This window comes from Cricetulus griseus, chromosome 2 (genome assembly GCF_003668045.3).
Source record: "Cricetulus griseus strain 17A/GY chromosome 2, alternate assembly CriGri-PICRH-1.0, whole genome shotgun sequence".
NCBI lineage: Eukaryota > Metazoa > Chordata > Mammalia > Rodentia > Cricetidae > Cricetulus > Cricetulus griseus.
In genome coordinates, this window is record NC_048595.1 from 244,988,842 (window position 1) to 245,010,657 (window position 21,816).

Below are 21,816 nucleotides of genomic sequence, written 5' to 3' on the forward strand. Positions count from 1 at the left end.
ATCTAATTTGTAAGTGTGATGAGGACAAAAAGCATTAAGGCACTCGCTCTGTCAGGGTGATCCCATTAGAGCAAAAGTGTTGTTGCCTCGGAGGGGGGTGTGGGAATATTTGTTCTGCTACCAGAATATTTCTGCTGCCAGACTTCAGAAAGGTCCACAGCTGGAGTAACTCCCAGATGTATTTCACTCTCTTTGAGGGCAGGGTCTGTATGAATAATCCACTTTTTAATGTGGTAAGCAAAATAAACCTCTGAGCCCAGTTTTTATTCAATTAAAACACAGTTGTTTTCTATTTTTTTAAGTCAAAATAAAAAATAACATTGCAAAGTACTTTTTCTAATATAAACCAGTTTCTGGGGAGAGAGAGGAAGAAGGGATTGACATGTGAAACAAGCTTTTTCCTAATTTGAACTAATAAAAAAAATGACAAAAAAAACAGTTTCTAAACTTTGTACTATTTTCATATTCATCAACAATAAAACTCTTAATAGGCCTATATTTAATAAGCAAACTCTTATTCCTGAAAGGCAATTGGTGCATCACACAATTTGTCCAAAAAAATTATTCCATTTGCATATAATTTATCTATGTCTTCACATTTGGATTTAATTGTGATCATTAAAGATAACATTTAATTCCACATATTATTTTTGTTTCTATAATAAGGAAAGCTATTTAATTAGCAGAATGGCAAAAATGCTTTTAAAGTAGTTAATAATTACTGTGGGAAATATTAATCAGCATACCACATAAATGGATCTGAATAAAATCTTTTAATAATTTTCAAGGATCATTTAGTTTTATGAAAGGATTATATGTCCAAGGGGTGTTTTTGTCTCACACAAATAACAAAGTAGTAAATGTCATGCTTTTAATGCAACTTTTTTTTCTGCAATACTCTTCTTAAAATGGAGTGTTGGAAAAAGAAAATGAGACAGATGACCTCAGCTAATACCTTGTAACCAGCTGAGCTGTCTTAAGCAGATTAAATTCTTTGGAAGTCAGTTTCCTCTTTAAAAAGGTATGCATATTTTAATGTTGGTATGAGGATTAAGTAGCCTCATTATGTAAAAGTGCCTTGTTCCTAGTCACAAAAGTGGAAGATGTAATTACTCTGTGAAGTTTACCAAGACTTTTTAGTTTCCAAATGATAAGAGACATTCTATCTTTCTGTGAAATCATTGTTACCCCGCAGTGTCCTGCCTTGCAAGCACTAAATAGGTTCATATGTATTATTGATTTTGTCTTTGTCAGGGCTCTGGAGCTTACTTCTCATATTTTATAATAGACCAAAAGAACCTTTTAATGAAGTAGTAGGCTTACCATCTCAATTATAGTCCAAACTAAGACTTGAAGACGGGGACTACCACCTACCAAGGCTGGTTCTTTTCTCAAGGTCACCCCTGTGGAAAGTAGAAGGTCTTTGCTAAATCCCCTATCCCCTTTCAAATGATTTCCAAGTATAAAAGTAAGAAAAAGAGCAATTTGGATATAGGGCTGTATGGATTATGGGTATGAGAAGATGTTTGTTCTGGAGTACAGGGAATCTTGAGGCAACAAGGCAGAAGCTCCTTGGCCCAAATGTGTATGTCTGGAGATTTCTCCTGCACAGAGAGCTAGTAGACTTGTATTGCACACATGATCACACATGACCTTCCAAACTATAATACAGGGCAAGTTGAAAAAGGAGTGCCTGCAGATTCCATCTAAATCCTCTCTGTTCAATCTCTTGTCATTAGTGTAGTAGTATACCCCTACTAGACACCTTGAATGAGATCTCAAACAATGGACTGAACAAAGCATTCTCAAGTTTAGTTTTCATGGATGCTACAGCACAGTTACAAAAGACAAGAGATTAAGGATAATGCCACCAGAGTAGCAGAGTTTGGGATCTAGGTTAGTAGTAAATATAATGATTGGGAATCCCATTATTTCTGAAAGTAGGGCTTTATAGGTGCAAGTGTGGAAGGGGGTCATCTGGGTAAGTCAGGAGAGACAGAAAACATGAAGCTGGAGATTGCTCAATATGTTGAGTATAACGGGAAAGATTAAATGCCACCTTCAGGAATGCAATCACTCTGTGAATTTTGAGACATTTTCCTTCCAAGATGATAAGAAATAAGTGAAATTTCTTCACAGTTCCTTTGGAAACATTGCTGGTCTTGTCTTGTTACTCAGTGGGTCAGTGGAAGGAAGACAAAGCCAGTTTACCTATAGGCACCTTCATGACCGCATTCCCCAACAGAAGAGAAAGGTTGGTCTCTTCCATTTCATTGTGTGCCACAGGGACTTGGTTTGGAAAAACTTAATATGTCATCAGCGTTTAGCTTAGACTCATTTCTATGTCTACTAGGGTTTTCTTTTTTGCTTTTATTTTTTTTCTGTTTTTTTTTTTTTTTTTTTTTTCTTGAGCCTTCAACTGTAGCTTGCATGGGATACTAGTTGAACAAATGGCCTCATTAGTTGTTCTGTAATGGGAATGCTTACCAGTGCTGCCTGTCTCATGCAGATATTAACAAGTATGTCCTTTGTTTTTATGTGAGATGAGACCAAAAGGGAACTGCTTCTCATGATGTCGCTAGGTAACAAAATACAGCTAGAATTGCTCACTCTATAGGTGGACTCTCTCTTTTTTTATTTATACTCAAAAGCTTCAATTAGGCATGTTGACAAGAACAATGGGTGCAGATCCTGAATAACAGTGGTCCAGTGTCTGCCACACAATGAGTGTGGGGCCCTGGTAGGTAGACTTTAGTGACTTTCAATTAAAATACAATGAAGAATCTTAAAAGAATTCAGAGTGGAAATATTTTTTTATTTACTCATTCAGCAAACATTTCTTTAGCATCCATTGTGTATAAAGCACAGAGTCATGAAACTGGGGAGTGTGGAAGGTGGGAGGTAGAGCTAGGAGTTTAGGAGAGGGGTTGGTAGTGAATATAGTTGTCTTCGGTTTCTATTGCTATGAAAAGACACCCATGCCCATGGCAACTCTTGTAAAGAAAACATTTACGTGGTGTGGTTTGCTGATGGTTTTAGAGGTTCAGTCCATTATCAGCATGGTGGAGAGCATGGCAGCATGCAGACAGAGGTGGTGCTGGAGGCATAGTTGAGAGTCCTACATCTTGCAGGCAGCAGGAAACTGAAAGTCCCACTGAATGAAGGAAGCTTAAGAAAAAGAGACCTCACAGTCTGCCCCACAGTGACACACTTCCTCCAATAAGGCCACACCTCCTAATAGTGCCACTCCCTTTGGGTGCATTTTATTTCACACCACCATAATGGACAAATTACATTGTATGAAATTCTCAAAGAATTAATACAAATACTATATTAAAAAGTAAAATAAGTCTGAGCTCTGCCTTACTTGCTCACTTTGCAAAGGTGCCCCATGGCTTGATTTCGTAGCTAATGGTTTGCTGGGCACTTTGAGTAAGATGGTGTTTTATAGCTATTTATATTCTCTATTTCCTTTTTTAACTTACAAGACCCCAACACCTTTGTGGGTTCTCAGGAAAAAAGGGACATAATTGCTTAATTTTAAATGCAGCTGTCTTGAATACATATTGCTGTCAATCCTATACTATTCCTTACTTAGTTGGAGGAACCCTGAGCTGACACAGGGTTGACTATTGAATGATTATGTAAACTACACTGACACTGATCTGAGGTCTATAGCTCTAAACTGAATATATATATATATATATATATATATATATATATGTATATATATATATATATATATGCCTTTAGCCAGATAGTATAGCCTAGACCTGAATATGGTAAAATTCAGCTGAAAGCTGTAAACGAGGGGTTACATTTGATATTAGTAATTCTTCCCTCTCTAGGTCATACAGGTCTGGTTGCTTCCTGAATGTGTATGTGGCCTTCTTACTCTGATGACACACGTTCTGTCAGCTATGTAAGGCAAGGCAATTATGACCTTTTGAGAGAAAGGAAACTTCAAAGACCAATTGTACAAACACAGATATGGGCAGATATTCAATCCAATGTGACAGGACCTTCAAAAGCATCAGGATTTACAGCTGTAGCTGCTTCCTCCTAAGACGAGGCAGCACACTGTAGGGTGAGACACCTACATCTCACTTGAGAAGTGCTTTTCTGCAGATGCTTGGGATGTGAACTAAGGTGCCTGTCCTCTCCTGAGTTCCACTCACAGCCTCTGGTGCTGCAGTCACCTACCCTTAATGTAACCTAAAACAAAGAACACAGTAAGAAGCCTTTCTCGTTCCTTTCCCACATCCTCACTGCCTTTCCTACCTCAAGCTAGCAATGTTTACAAGTCACTGAGTGCATTCATATCTCAGATGAGAAATCCAGGAAAAAGTGATTCCTGGCACTACTTCCCATGCATTGCTTGACGTCCATACTAACTAATTAACTCAAAAGCTCTCACAAAGTCCAAAACTATCCTGAAACTTTTGCCTGTGTTAGTTATTTCGCTAGAAAGTCAAAAGTTCACACTATAATTGTAGGTGAAGAGTGACCAGTACTACAAGAAATTGAGATATTGATTATTAAGCTGTATAAACCAGGGCAGCATAGCACTTCATTTAGGGATGAATAAACATGCAAATGTAATTGGCTAGTTTAATGTGAGCTTGGATCTCTACTTCAAACAACGTATAGGAGTGAATTTCAAGGGAATGAAATACTCAAAATGAAAATGACAAAAATAAATTTACAGGTGTTGGAAAATGTCTCTTTGACCTTGCACTACAAAGGGGATTCTTTAAAAAAAAAAATCCATGTATAAAGATGAATAAAGTCGAACATTACAGCTCAAAGTTTATCCACAGGCCAAGTCTGATGACACACAACTGCCTGCCTTTAAACCCAGCACTTGGGAGGCAGAGGCAGGTGGATCTCTGTGAATTCGTGAACAGCCTGGTCTACATAGTGAATTCCAGAACAGCCAGGGCTATGCAGAGAGACCCTATCTTAAAAAACAAACCAAACCAAATTACAACTAAAGATGATTATAAACACCTTAAAGACAAACAATAAATACAATGTTAAGTGAAAAAAATCAGTTTACAAAATTCCTGTGGCTTGACAGCATTTACAGAGATTACAAGTCATGAGAAGTACAGTATCTTTTCCATATACCATCATTAAATGGTAAAATTATTAAGCTGAAATACTAAATATCAAATCCGAATTAATTTAGTAGGAAATGGGTGGGATCTTAGACCCTGATATATGTTCGTTATGTTAATTAACTTTCTTAACCATGTGAGTTAACTATTTTTTTGTTTTTGTTTTTGCTTACTTGCTTGCTTGTTTTTTGAGACAGGGTCTTTCTACGTAGCCCTGGCTGTCCTGGAACTCTCTATGTAGACCAGGCTACTCTTGACCTCTTAGAAATTCTCCTGTCTCTGCCTCCTAAGTGCTGGGATTAAAGGCATGTATGACCACACCTGACACTACTTCATTTCTTTCTTTCTTTCTTTTTTTTTTTTTTTTGGTTTTTCGAGACAGGGTTTCTGTGGCTTTGGAGGCTGTCCTGGAACTAGCTCTTGTAGACCAGGCTGGTCTCGAACTCAGAGATCCACCTGCCTCTGCTTCCCAAGTGCTGGGATTAAAGGCGTGTGCCACCATCGCCCGGCTAATTTTTTTTTCTTAAACAGAATTATGAGCATGTCTGGACATCATGATAGCTTTGCTAATTAGAAGGAAGGCACACGAATATGAATAGCTTTTACTAAGAACATTGCAAATACTGGATACTGTGCTGTTTTAGCCACATTATTAATTTAATCCTCAAGCTAGTCCTCCTATAAACTCACAAAGAAAACACTTTATTTGCATTCTGTAATGCATCCCACATCAGCAGTGTTGGAATAAAATATTAATGTAGCAGGCAACCTGAGTCATCGCTTCTAGTCCAGCCGGTGGTTTTGATCTCTGGTTCCTAACTCATAACACTGAGTTAAATATGTACATGGGCTCCTTTTATAACTGTTTTGTGAATTACATTATTGATCTTAACAGCTGCCTTACCTCCCAGAAGTGTTTTGTTTTAAATACTAAACAAAAGAGGAAATAATTCATGGGAAATCGAAATATGGAAGTAATGACTTGGAGGTAGCTAGTGACTGGGATAAGGAATAGACTGAGAGTCTAATCTGATGAAAAATACTCCTGTTGAAAAATGTGTAAGAGATTTATTAAATAGAGTAAAAAGGCCATTCCCACACAAACTCACCAAGATTCTAATTAGGCAGATTTTGTCCTGCCAGGTGCTTTTGTTGAACTCCATTATCGCACTGTAAAACTGAATTAACTGCTGCTGTATTTAGAGACCCACAATGGCTAGCCTATCTATTTTAAATGGAAATGAAATTGAAAGGACTCTATTAGCATGACTATATCTCCACAATGCAAGAAATCACTCTATAATATTCTTTAAAACAGTCAACTAATCTCTCCCTGAAGTTATTTCTTGTTGTATCATTCAACTTCTGCTCCTTTAGTAGAGCAAGACTTCGCGGCCCATCTGTGAGGCATACAAATGCATTTTTCTACAGAAATTTCATGAGGGAAACGGATGTCTGTCCAAATCTTGTTAATCATTTAGAGACAAAATATGTTTTTGTACACCAAGGGGAAAATTCTGGCAAATTCTTGCTCAAATTGTTCTTCTTTTAGATTTCTCATATGTCTCAGAAATAGCTATTAATGTATTATTCCCCCTCCTCCCACAAATAGGTTGTTGCAAGGCAACCTAGTGAGTTATAATTTCTTACTAAATTTTAGTCCAGTCCACTTGATGGATTTTGAAAGGAGACACAAGGAACGAATGTAAGAAAGAACCATTCACCAAACACCCGTATCCTCTGCAGAGCCGGAAGCACTGCTTCCCTCTCTTGTACCTTCTCAAAAAATTTCATCTGGGCTGTCAGGGTGGCTGAGTGGTTGAGAGCTGCTCTTGCGGAGGGCCAGAGTTTGGTTCCCAGCACCCACATCATATGGCTCAAAGCCACCCATAACTCCAACTTTAAGGGATCCATTATCCTCTTCTGTCCCCCTCTATCACCCACATGAATGCATGTGTGCACGCACACACATGCACACACACAGGCACACACACAGGCACACACACAGGCACACACACAGGCACACATACACACACACACACACACACAGAGGCACACAGGCACACACACACACACACACACACACACACACACAGGCACACATACACATCAATTTTTTTCATTTGTTTTAAAAAAATCCAACAGTTAAGGAAGTAATTTCAAATTTATTTTAAAATTGGAAATTAATATTTAACATTAAATAGCAAGGACTATACTTAAAGAAATGGGCTTTAAAAATCAGGAACAAGAAAACCATTAAAATATAGCTTAAGCCCATATGCATTAAATGACTCATAAACATACAAGCACAGAATTTAGTAGCTGCTTACTGAGGTGGGATGGGGGAAGGAAAAACTATTGTATTTAATACTTTGATGATGTTGTCCTTTCAGTTGTTAAGTCTTATTTGGTTTGGTCTTCCTCTCTTTTCTTCTACAAATTAACTATAAAAAGATTCCTCATTTCTGTGTTTGTAGTTTTTTATATAAATATTTTATCAGAGAATGTTCCAGTGAAGTCTCGGCATACTTTGAGTTAGTGTTCAATTGATTTCTTTTTTCCTCTGTGAAGGTTTCATGGGTATCTGAGCATACTGTATATTATGGTTGGTAGAATGTAAAACTCTAAGAATGCCATCTGAAAAAAACGTGTTTTTTTTTTTTTCAGTGTAGTTGCTCAAATCTTCTGTAACCCATTTTTTATTACATGGTTTGTGTTATAACAGCTCAACAAAATGAAAAATCAGGTGCCTTCATCACCCAAGCAGAGGTGATGGTGTGAACTGCAAGTCAGTAGAGAAGAGTGGGTATCAGAGGGGCTGAGCCAGACTTGCAACATAACCAACAAGGGATGGGTGAGAGGAGAGGGAAGAAGAAAGAAGAGGAGGAGGAGGAGGAGGAGGAGGAGGAGGAGGAGGAGGAGGAGGAGGAGGAGAGAGATACGAGGGAAAATAATAGGAAAGTAGACACTTGTGACACATACTATTTGTTATTGCTCAACTTTTGACACTTTTACTAAATGGAAGTGGAGAATAAAAAGAAGCCCAAAGAAAGAGCAATGAGATAAGTAATAAACATCATCAAAATAATGTGGGGGAAACAAAACTAGAGCCCTGCTTTACTCCCTATTTAAGAAAATTTCCACGTGGATTAAAAACTAAACGCATAGAAAATCGACACACACACTGAGAAGATAGACACAAGATATTTACCATCCCAGGGTTAACATAATTTTCTAAGACAGGAAATTCGCTGACTAAAAGATAAACAGATTCATAAATATTTTTCCTATATGGAAATTTACAAATTACATAGAAATTGTCATAAATTTATAAGTTAAAGTATAATTAAAATGAAATTTAGACAGGCTGAGGAGCATTTTTATCTCTTTTAGCAGAACTAAAAATGAAAATAATAGCAAGACATAAAATAAGATAAAGAACATAAGCAAAATGATTCATTAAAAATAACTGCAAACAGAAAACAAATCAGTTAATGATGCTTGTCATGCTAACATAATCCTAAAAAGCATTATCATTATTAATCCATTATATTGAAAAATTAAAAAAATATTAATAGCAGGGGTTGGGGATTTAGCTCAGTGGTAGAGCGCTTGCCTAGCAAGCACAAGGCCCTGAGTTCGGTCCTCAGCTCTGAAAAAAAAAATATCAGTAGCATTTAATACTAGTAGGGGTGTTGGGAAAATAAGTGTTCTTATGAAGTCTTATGAAAATTGTTCCTTTATAATAGCCCTTTCATAAAGTAGATTTTATTCATTTTATTAAAATTGAAATGTGAATAAATTCTAACTACTTCTAGAAATACATGGATGTAATAAGAAATAAGAACATGACTATGAAATAGAATACACATACAAAAATAGTTAATGATTCATTGCTTATGATGGTAAAAATAGAATATCCTCTAGGTCATTCATTATTTAAAATGTGTCACATTCTGTAATCCTCTGTTGAAATGAACAGAAAGAAGCAACACTGAACAATATCTATTAGTGTAACTGCCTCTGAGAAGGTTGCATTGGAGAAAATGGGCTTTGTTCATTTTTGTTTGTCTGGGTGACCAGGCACTTGCTACATAGGAAGGGTGACCTTGAAGTTCTTATCCTCCTGTGTCTGCCTCCCAAATTCAAGGGGTTCCAGGTGTGCACCACCACAGCCAGTTTTCTGTCATGCTTTGTACATGTTAGGTAAATACTCTGCAGACTATATCCCACCCTGAAACAACCTTCTTCATCTGCCTGCTGTAGTATGCAGGTGCATTATGTTCGCATTTTTAAAGGTTATTTTAAAATGCTGGTTGATAGGTTCTGGCCCTGTGAATTGTCTCTCTAAGGGTATCTCTTCTGTGTTAGTTGGCTGTGGTTGTCATAAAACTTTACAGTCACCCATTTAGACTCCAAAGCAAAACTTTCCAAAGTTAAAGGCCAGCCTGCCATGCAACATTTAAATTGCACCTTAGAATTACACCAAGAAGTCAGCCCCAGGGAACTGTTTGTCACTCAACGGGTTTAATGCTTTTTCTCCCATGTTTCCTCCTCAGAATCTAGGCAAGTGGATGCTAGATTGTTCTTGTCCAAAAAAAGTTTAGGACATGGCTGGAAAGAAATATGGTCTATAAGACTCTGGGTTATGTTTAAAATCCTCCTAGGAAGGTCCATAAAAATCACCCAGTAGACTGGAGGAAACAGCAGAGAGAAAATGACATCGCTTAAGTCTACATTGAGGCAGAGAGTGAGTTCACTCAGTAGAGGAATGAGCCACAGATGAAGGTAGAGATAGAGACCGACTACAATCTGATGAAATATGGTATGTGCCTGAGCAGTAGGGTGTACTTATGGCAGCAAGTAAGCAGTGGCGCTACTTGAGAGGCCTGCTGGGACCTGAAGGTCCTAGCATCCTGGTCACCATGCTCTTGTGGGAAGCATAACATAGGTACCACATATGGAGCCCCATATGGGCACAAAGATAAGGTTAACATCCTCTAGACACACTAGTATTGCTCTGCATGGCAGTAGTCTAGACCTACACACACACACACACACACACACACACACACACACACACACACACACACACACACGATGAGAGGGCGAGATGAAAGTTACAAAAATGCTTGACAAAACCATCTGCATCCTGCCAGCTGGAAACAGTAGGCCTGAATCCTACATGAAATTGGTTGATGGACCATGGAGAAAGCAAAGTGGTATTTCTTACATACCTAGGCTTGAGATTTATAACTGCTATACTCTTTATAACTCCTTGCCAGGTGGCAGGAGATACAGAGGAAAATTTCCTTCCTTTCTGATATTGAAAGGATCTTACCTCTTGACAGGTAAAGATGTGAAATTCAGCCAGGGAGTGGCTTTTGTCTCTTGTTCCTGCAGGGAAAAAAAAAAAAAGAGTTCCAAGCTGCTTATAAGAGAGTCTTCCCTAATGGAAAATTTAAAGTGGGGAAAAGGTACCCAGGCTCTGAAGTGAACAGTGATTTTACAACGTGAAACTACAGATAATAAGCAAACTATCTATTCCAATTTTAAATAGTTTTTAGAGCAATTTCAAAGATAGAAGGAACCACAGAGGAACACTAATCATATTTTCCATTCTAAGGAAAATTCATCTCCTCAGCTTGCCTGTCAGGTGATCAAAGAACATGTCCAAATGCAGAGAGTCTCATTCCTGTTCAGGCATCGAAGGTTAATGAAACACATAGGAATGGCTGGACCAGGTGTCCCTTGATCTAGTTTTTCTGTTAATTTCCTGTTCCTAGGAAGTCTGGTGTGCCACTCTAAGGAATTTGGTATGTTGATTTAAACATTCAGCACCCTGTTGTTGAGCATTACTCTAGATATTAAAACGAGTATTTTGAGAATCAGTATTTTTTCATAAAAGTTTTAGAGCAAAGTTGTTGGAAATCTGTAAAATAAGAATTGTAATGGTAACTACCTAAGAGTTTCATGCTAGTTAGCTTTTACTGTCAACTCCACACAACCTAGAGTCACACAGGAAGAGGGAAACTTGGTTGAAGAATTGCCCATCCCTAGGAAGGTGGGCCGGTGCTATATGAGAAAGATAGCCATGCAAACAAAGAACAAGGCAGTGAGCAGCATTCCTCCGCCGATTTTGCTTGTTCCTCTGTCCTGATGTCACTCGGTAAAGAATCAAGACCTAAATGGGTAAGCTTAAAGAAACCCTTCCCTTCCCAAGATACTTTTGATCATGTTATTTATCGAAGCAACAGACAGCAAACTAGAACAAGTTTTAAAATGAAGTGAAATTCAATTTGGGGTGCACAACCCCTGGAATGTAGAAAATTCTAAATAATAATTAATTGCCACTTGTGTTACCATTGTGTTTTGATAACTTGCATTTATTCTGATTATAGGACATTGGTGTTTATTGAAAAAGTATAGATGCCCTCAAATAAGAAAATAAAACCAGCCTCTGCCCTCTGCCCCTCCGCCTGCTGCCTGAGCCTGAGGTGAGTCTGGGTGCTGCTCTGCCCTCAACCTCCCCCATAACCCCCTGCTTGGTTCTTCCTGAGACTTACCTCTGGACAGAGTGGACCTGCACAGACCAAAAGGCCCACCCTGAATCCGGACACCTTTGTCCCCCCCTCCACCCTGTGCCCTCTGCTCTGTGCCTGTGCCTGTGCCTGAGTCTGAGCCTGTTGCCTGAGCCTAAGCCTGCTGCCTGAAAGAGGGAGAGACCCCACCTGCACTCACTGAAAGAAGAGATGGGAAGAAGACAGAATAAGAACACATTCAACAACAGAAAGACCAATATGACACCACCAGAACCTAGGACTCCACACCAGCAAGAACTGAAAAGCCCAACTCAGAGGATAAAGAAGAAATAGATCTTAAAAATTATCTTATGAAGATGATAGAGACCAATAAAGAGGAAACAAGAAAATCCATTAAAGAAATAGAAGAAAAAACAAGCAAAAATTATATGAAATGGAGGAAAAGACAAACCAAAAATTAAAGAAATAAATCTCTTAAAGAATCTAAAGAAAGCCAAGAACAAAACAACCAAACAAGTGAAGGAAACAATTCAAACAGTTCACGGTTTGAAAGCAGAATTAGAAACAATAAAGAAAACACAGAATGAAGGGATGCTGGAAATAGAAAAGCTGGGTAAAGGATCAGGAACCTCTGATGTAAGCATAACCAATACAATACAAGAGACAGAAGAGAGAATTTCAGGTGTTGAAGACTCATTAGAGGGTATACAGTCATCCACCAAAGAAAATCTCAAGTCCAACAAATCCCTAACAAAATATCCAGGAAATATGGGACACTGTGAAAAGGCCGAACCTAAGAATAATAGGTATAGAAGAAGATGAAGAAATTCAGCTCAAAGGTACAGAAAACATAGTCAACAAAATCATAGAAGAAAACTTCCCCAACTTAAAGAAGGATATGCCTATGAAAGTACAAGAAGCTTACAGAACACCAAATAGATTGGATCACAAAAAGAAGTCCCCTCGACACATAATAATCAAAACACCAAACCTACAGAATAAAGAGAAAATATTAAGAGCAGCAAAGCAAAAAGGCCAAGTAACATATAAAGGCAAACCAATCAGAATCACACCCGATTTCTCAATGGAAAGTTTGAAAGCCAAAAGATCCTGGGTAGATGCCCTACAAATGCTAAGGGAACATGGATGCCAGCACAGACTACTGTAGCCAGCAAAGCTTTCAATCACTATAGATGGAGAAAACAAGATATTCCATGACAAAACCAAATTTAAGCAATACATATCCACAAATCCAGCCGTACAAAAATTACTGGAAGGAAAACTCCAACACAATGAAGATAACTATGCTCAAAAAACCATAGGCAATAGACAATCCCACTTTACCAAACACCAAAAAAGTGGGGAAATCCACACACAATAACACCACCACCAACAAATCCCAAACAAACAAGAATGAACAATCAATAGTCATTAATATCCCTCAATGTCAATAGTCTTAATGTACCTAAAAAAGATACAGGCTAACAGAATGGATACAAAGACAGAATCCATCCTTCTGCTGCATACAAGAAACACATTTCAACTTCAAAGACAGACAGTACCTTAGAGTCAAGGGTTGGGAAATGATTTTCCAATCAAATGGGCCCAAGAAACAAGCTGGTGTAGCAATCCTAATATCTAACAAATTAGACTTCAAACTAAACTCAATCAAAAGAGATGAAGAAGGGCATTTCATATTCATCACAGGAAAAGTCCATCAAGATGAAGTCTCAATCCTGAACATCCATGGCCCAAATACAAAGGCACCCACATTTGTAAAAGAAACATTACTAAAGCTCAAATCACACATAAAACCTAACACACCTATAGTAGGAGACTTCAACACCCCACTCTCACCACTACATAGGACCACCAGACAGAAACTAAACAAAGAAACAAAGCAACTAACAGATATTATGACCCAGCTGGGTTTAACAGATATCTATAGGACATTGCATCCAAACAGAAAAGAATATACCTTCTTCTCAGTGCCACATGGAACCTTCTCTAAAATTGACCACATACTCAGCAATGTAGCAAACCTACACAGATACAAATCCCTTAAAGAAATAGAAAAAACAAGCAAAAAAATTGCATGAGATGGAGGAAAAGACAACCCAAGAAGTTAACAAATCTCTCAAGCAATCTAAAGAAATCCAAGAAAAAACAACGAAACAAGTGAAGGAAGCACTTGAAACAGTTCAAGGCATGAAAGCTGAAATAGAAACAATAAAGAAAACACAGAATGAGGTGATGCTGGAAATAGAAAGGCTGGATAAATGATCAGGAACTAAAGATGTGAGTATAACCAATAGAATACAAGAGATGGAAGAGAGAATCTCATTTGTTGAAGACTCTCTAGAGGATATACATTCATCGACCAAAGAAAATCTCAAGTCCAACAAATCCTTAACACAAAATATCCAGGAAATATGGGACACCTAAGAATAATAGGTATAGAAGAAAGTGAAGAAATTCAGCTCAAAGGTACAGAAAACATATTCAACAAAATCATAGAAGAAAAACTTCCCCAACCTAAAGAAGGATATGCTTATGAAAGTACAAGCAGCTTACAGAACACCAAACAGACTGGACCATAAAAAGAAGTCCCCTCGAAACATAATAATCAAAACACCAAACCTTCATAATAAAGAGAAAATATTAAGAGCAGCAAAGCAAAAAGGCCAAGTAACATATAAAGGCAGACCTATCAGAATCACACCCGATTTCTCAATGGAAACGTTGAAAGCCAGAAGGTCCTGGGAAGATATCCTACAAACACTAAGGGAGCATAGTTGCCAACTCAGACAAACTTTCAATCACTATAGTTGGAGAAAACAAGATATTCCATGACAAAAACAGACTTAAACAATACTTATCCACAGATCCAACACTACAGAAACTTCTAGAAGGACAACTCCAACCCAACGAAGATAACTACACTCACAAAAACTTAGGCAAAAGATAATCCAATTCTACCAAACAGGAAAAGAAACAGGAGGGCGAAATCCACACACAATGACACCACCAACAATAAATCCAAAACAAACAAGAGCAAACAATCAATGGACATTAATATCCCTCAATGTCAATGGTCTTAACCTGCCCATAAAAAGATACAGGCTAACAGAATGGATACGAAGACAGAATCCATCCTTCTGCTGTTTACAAGAAACACACCTCAATTTCAAAGACAGGCGTTACCACAGAGTAAAGGGTTGGAAAATGATTTTCCAATCAAATGGGCCCAAGAAACAAGCTGGTGTAGCAATCCTAATATCTAACAAATTAGATTTCAAACTAAACTCAATCAAAAGAGATGAAGAAGGACATTTCATACTCATCACAGGAAAAGTCCTTTAAGATGAGTGTCAATCCTAAACATCTATGCCCCAAATACGAAGGTACCCCGATTTGTAAAAGAGACATTACTAAAACTCAAATCACACATAAAACCATACCCACTTATAGTAGGAGACTTCAACACGCCACTTTCATCACTAGACAGGACCAGCAGACAGAAACTTAACAAAGAAACAGAGGATCTAACAGAAGTTATGACCCAACTGGTTTAACAGATATCTATAGAACATTCCATCCAAACGGAAAAAAAATATACCTTCTTCTCAGCGCCACTGGGCACCTTCTCTAAAATTGACCACATAGTTGGCAACAAAGCAAACTTCCACAGATACAAAAGAATTGAAATAACCCCCTGTATCTTATCACATCACCATGCTTTAAAGCTAGAATTCAACAGCAATACAAATTGCAGAAAACCTACAAACTCATGGAAATTGAATAACACCCAATTACACCATTCCTGGGTTGAGGGAGAAATAAAAAAAAAAAAGAAATTAAAGACTTCCTAGAATTTAATGAGAATGTAGACACAACATACCCAAACTTATGGGACACTTTGAAAGCAGTGCTAAGAGGAAAGTTCATAGCACTAAGTGCTCATATGAAGAAACTGGAGAATAGTCACATGAGAGAACTGACAGAACAATTGAAAGATTTAGAGCAAAAAGACGCAAACTCACCACGGAGGAGTAGACGCCACGAAATAATCAAACTGAGGGTTGAAATCAATAAAGTAGAAACTAGGAAAATATTACAAAGAATCAATGAAACAAAGAGTTGGTTCTTTGAGAAGACCAACAAGATAGACAAACCTCTATCCAAACTAACCAAAAGGCAGAGAGAGAGCATGCTCATTAACAAAATCAGAAACAAAAAGGGGGATATAACAACGGACACTGAGGAAATGCAGAGAATCATCAGGTCATATGTTGAAAACCTGTACTCCATAAAATTCGAAAATCTAAAGGAATGGACAGTTTCCTGGATAGATATCACTTACCAAAATTAAACCAAGAACAGATAAGCAGTTTAAATCGTCCCATAACCCCGAATGAAATAGAAGCAGTCATCAAAAGCATTCCAACCAAAAAAAAAAAAAAAAAAAAAAAAAAAAAAAAAAAAAGCCCAGGGCCAGATGGCTTCACTGCAGAATTCTACCAGAAATTCAAACAAGAGTTAATACCAGTACTGCACACTTGTTCCACACAATAGAAGCAGAAGGGATATTGCCAAACTCTTTTTACGAAGCTACACTTTGATACCCAAGCCACACAAAGATACAACTAAAAAAGAGAGCTACAGACCAATATCCCTCATGAACATAGATACAAAAATACTCAACAAAATATTGGCGAATCAAATCCAAGAACACATCAGAAAAATCATCCACTACGATCAAGTAGGCTTCATCCCAGGGATGCAAGGATGGTTCAACATACAAAAATCCATCAATGTAATCCACCATATTAACAAACTGAAAAAGAAAAACCACATGATCATCTCACTAGATGCTGAAAAAGCCTGACAAAATCCAACACCCCTATATGATAAAGATCTTGGCAAGAACAGGAATAACAGGAACATATCTAAACATGATAAAAGCAATATACACCAAACCAACAGCCAACATCAAAATAAATGGAGAGAAACTCAAAGCGATTCCTCTAAAATCAGGAAAAAGACAAGGATGTCCACTCTCTCCATAGCTCTTCAATATTGTACTTGAAGTTCTAGCTAGAGCAATAAGACAACAAAAGGAGATCAAAGGGATACAAATTGGAAAGGAAGAAGTCAAACTTTCACTATTTGCAGATGATATGATAGTCTACATAAGTGACCTGAAAAACTCTACCAGGGAACTCCTACAGCTGATAAACACTTTCAGCAAAGTAGCGGGATACAAAATTAACTAAAAAAAAAATCAGTAGTCCTACTTTATACAGATGATAAATGCAATGAGAAAAAAAATCAGAGAAACATCACCCTTCACAATATCCACAAGCAACATAAAATACCTTGGGGTAAAACTAACCAAAAAAGTGAAGGACCTGTACAATAAGAACTTTGAGTCCTTAAAGAAAGAAATCAAAGAAGATACCAGAAAATGGAAAGATCTTCCATGCTCTTGGATAGGTAGAATTAACATAGTAAAAATGGTAGTGTTGCCAAAAGTAATCTACAGAGTAAGTGCAATCCCCATCAAAATCCCAACACAGCTCTTCACAGACCTTGAAAGAACAATTCTCAACTTTATATGGAAAAACAAAAGACCCAGGATAGCAAAAACAACTCTTTACAATAAAGGATCTTCTGGTGGCATCACCATCCCTGACTTCAAGCTCTATTATAGAGCCATAGTTCTGAAAACAGCTTGGTATTGGCACAAAAACAGTCAGCTAGACCAATGGAATCGAATTGAAAACCCTGATATTAACCCACACACCTATGAACACCTTATTTTTGACAAAGATGCTAAATCTATACAATGGAAGAAAGATAGCATATTCAACAAATGGTGCTGGCACAACTGGATTCGGACATGCCGAAGATTGCAGATAGATCCATACCTATCACCATGCACAAAACTTAAGTGCAAATGGAACAAAGACCTCCCCATAAACCCAGCCACACTGACTCTTCTAGACGAGAAAGTGGGAGATACCCTTGAATGAATAGTCACAGGAGACTGCTTCCTGAACATTACACCAGTAGCACAGACATTGAGAACTTCAATTAATAAATGGGACCTCCTGAAACTGAGAAGCGTCTGTAAGGCAAAGGACATAGTCGGTAAGACAAAATGACAGCACACAGAATGGGAAAAGATTTTCACCAACCCCACATCGGACAGAGGGCTGATTTCCAAAATATACAATGAACTCAAAAAGCTAACCAACAAAACACCAAACAATGAAATTAAAAAGTGGGGTGCAGAACTAAATAGAGAATTTTCAACAGAGGAATCCAAAATGGTTGAAAGACACTTAAGAAAGTGTTCAAAATCCTTGGCCATCAGAGAAATGCAACTCAAAACAACTCTGAGATACCATCTCACACCTGTCAAAATGGCTAAAATAAAAAATACCAATGACAATCTATGCTGGAGAGGATGTGGAGAAAAAGGAACACTCCTCCATTGCTGGTGGGAGTGCGAACTTGTAAGACCACTCCTGAAATCAGTATGGCGTTTGCTCAGAAAAATGGGAATCAGTCTACCTCAAGATCCAGCAATTCCTCTCTTGGATATATACCCAAATAATGCACGTTCATACAATAAGGATATATGTTCAACCATGTTCATAGCAGCATTGTTTGTAATAGCCAGAACCTGGAAGCAACCTAGATGCCCCTCAACTGAAGAATGGATAGAGAAAATGTGGTATATTTATACAATGGAGTATTGCAGAAAAAAGCAATGGAATCTTGAAATTTGCAGGCAAATGGATGGAACTAGAAGAAACCATCCTGAGTGAGGTAACCCAGTCACAAAATGACAAAAATGGTATGTACTCACTCATATATGAATTTTAGACATAGAGCAAAGGATTACCAGCCTACAATGCTCTTCACCAAAGAAATTAGGAAACATAAAGTACTCTAGGGGATAAATGCATGGATCCCAGGAATGGAAAGGGGCAGGAACTCCTGAGCTAATTGGGAGCATGATGGTAGGGGAGTGGGAGCTGCCAGAATGAGAGCAGGAAAAGAGGAGAGAAGAGGAGGAAATGGAGGAGCAGAAATATTGAGTTGGGGGAAGAATAGAGGAGAGCAGGATGAGAGATACCATATTAGAGGGAGCCATTATAGGTCCAAGGAGAGATCTGGAACTTGGGAGACTTTAAGAGGTCTACAAAGATGACACGAACTGACAATCCAGGCAATGGTGGAGAGGATAACCTAAATGCCCTTCCCCTAAAATGAGATTGATGACTACTTTTTATGCCATCCTAGAGCCCTCATCCAGTGGCTGATAGAAGCAGAGGCAGACATCCACAGATATACCCTGAACTGAACTCTGGAACGTAGGTGCAGAGAGGGAGAAATGAAGATCGAAGGGGTCGGTACTAGGTTGGAGAAACCCACAGAAACAGCTGGCCTGAACAGGGGGAACACATCGACCCCAGATGCTGTCTGGGAGGCCAGTACAGGACTGATCCAGACCCCTGAACATGGATGTCAATGAGGAGGCCTCTGCACTCTAGGAGGCCACTAGTAGTGGATAAGTATTTTTCCCTGGTGTAAGAAGAGAATTTGAGAACCCATCATACGTGAAGGGATGCTGGACACATGGGGAGGGGCCTAGGCCCAGCCCAGGATGATGTGGTGGACTTTGTGGAGCCCCTGTGGAGGGCCCTACCCTGCCTGGGGAGTGGAGGGTGGATGGGGTGGGGGCTAGGTCGGGGTGGGATAGTAGGGTGAGGGGAGGGAGAGGGAGAAGGGATTGATATGTGAAACAAGCTTGTTCTTATTTTGAACTAATAAATAAATAAAATAAAAAAATAAAAAAATTTAAAACAGAATAATTTGTATATGTTAAATTCATAATTTATGGCATCCTGTTTAAAGTATAAATGAATTATTTATTTTTAAGATTTGTTATTTTATGAATATATGCAAAGTATAGAGGTATACAAATAATAAAAGCCATAATGTCACTATTTACAGCACAAAAACAACTACTGGTGATATTTTGATATATTTTTAAGATCTATTTTACATGAATATTAAAATAGTATTTGTTTTTATCTGATTAGGATAATATATTCTTTTAAATACAATTAAATATAAAGAAGAAATAATTATCAATTTCTCAAGGTCTATAATTTCATTCTTGGTTTTATTAGTTTGACATCCATGTATATACAATTCAAGTATTTTCCTACAGCAAGAAAACTCTTAATAAATATCATGCTGTGTTTTACTTAATCATTTCTCTCTTGATAGATATTTCAGGTCATTCAAAGATTTATGATTTTAAGCCATGTGCAAGGAATATCTTACAACATAAGGGATTTTATTAGTTTGCTTTGCAATTGGTATTTATTTCTTCAGTTCAGATGCCTAGAATTGGATTGCCAGTGTACTAGTACAGTAACTGACACCAGAAGACACATCTACAGCTACATTATTCTTTAGGAAGGTCATACCATTTTAATACTCCCCAATTTTTCTTCTCATAGATTGCTGAAATACTATTGATTTGCATGTAGGTAAGTAACATCAAGTAGCATTCTTGCTGAATAGGGATGTTTATCTATCTCCAGATTTCTAAGCTATATTCTCAAAAGATTTTACAATATTTAAGTAATTACAGCTGTAAATTGTTTTATTTCATCAGAGTACAAAAACTTAAATAGTTTAGTCTAACGCTTAAAAAATATGAGTTATCTGGGCATCTTGCTAGACTGCATGTCTGAATAGGAGGTCCAGGGTCCTGCCCAAGACCTGTGTCTGAAGTCTGCAGATGTGTCTGTGTTCTTGATCTACAGGTCATAGCAAAGCATTCTAGAACCTTGGTATGTTTTTACATGATTAAAATTCAGGCTTCATTTGCTCCTATGTTTCCCTTATATATGCCAGTTTTAAAACATTACAATTAATATTACCATTATTATTATTTGGAATAGGGTCTCATTATGTAGCTCAGGTTGACCTTGAGCTTGTAATCTTCCTGTGTTAGCCTCTCTGTTCCTGGCATTATAGGCATGCACCCACCATTACACTCAGCTGAGAATTCATCTTCTTGATAGAGCAGCTCTAAGCAGAGACATGAACAAACACAAAGAGAATTGAGAGATGCTGCTTTCTGGCTATCCCATGATAAAACTTTATCACATGCTTCAAAAGGTGACTTTCTCTTTACTGGTTCAGCAGTTCTTCTTAATCCTTAGTAGTTTGACAGACTTCAACTTACTTTAAGACTAAAATTTGATAACTTTGTTCTTATTTGTTCTTGTCCTTGTGTCTGAATATGGGGTCAGGGAGGTGGCTCAACAAGTTAATGTATTTGCAGTACAACCTTGACAACCACAGAACTCACAGGGGAAGAAGAGGACTGACTCCCAAAAGTTATTCTTTGACTTCCATAGCTCTCTCTCTCTCTCTCTCTCTCTCTCTCTCTCTCTCTCTCTCTCTCTCTCTCTCTCTCTCTCTCTCTCACACACACACACACACACACAAACACACACACACACACACACACAAACACACACACGCACACACGTGCAAATAAAAATCAAATTTAAATTGTAAAAATCTGAATATATAGTCCTTACAGCAAACAGTCACATAAGCTTTTAAAAAGACTGTTGTAGAATCCTCCAAACTTCCCAAGCTATCTTATCTTTCCCCATTTTCCTCTTGTCTTCTCACCTGCTGATACACATTGTATTTTATAAATCACTTTACAAAGACTGCCAGAAGATACAATTTATACTCAGACTTCTTCCTTCCTTACTATGGCCCACAAATGGCACATTTATATACTCCCAGGATTACTGTCAATTGCAAATCTTAAATCACCCTTTTCTATTGTGACTAGTCAAATGAAGACGAAACAATGAACCTTATGGAAATCGCATTGTAAAATTTAAGTCCCTTACTTTACCGTCTCATGCTGTGTCCTAATGTGAAGTTAGTCTTTTATCTGTTCCTTCAGTAGTCTTGAAATTGTCAACACAGTGAAAACTTAGTAGCTGGTTTTAGCTGAACCAGTTCTTCAGATGCCAATTGCTGAAATCTTTCTATGATGTCTGTCTGTCTCCCATCTTCAGTAACACTGTGGTTGTGTC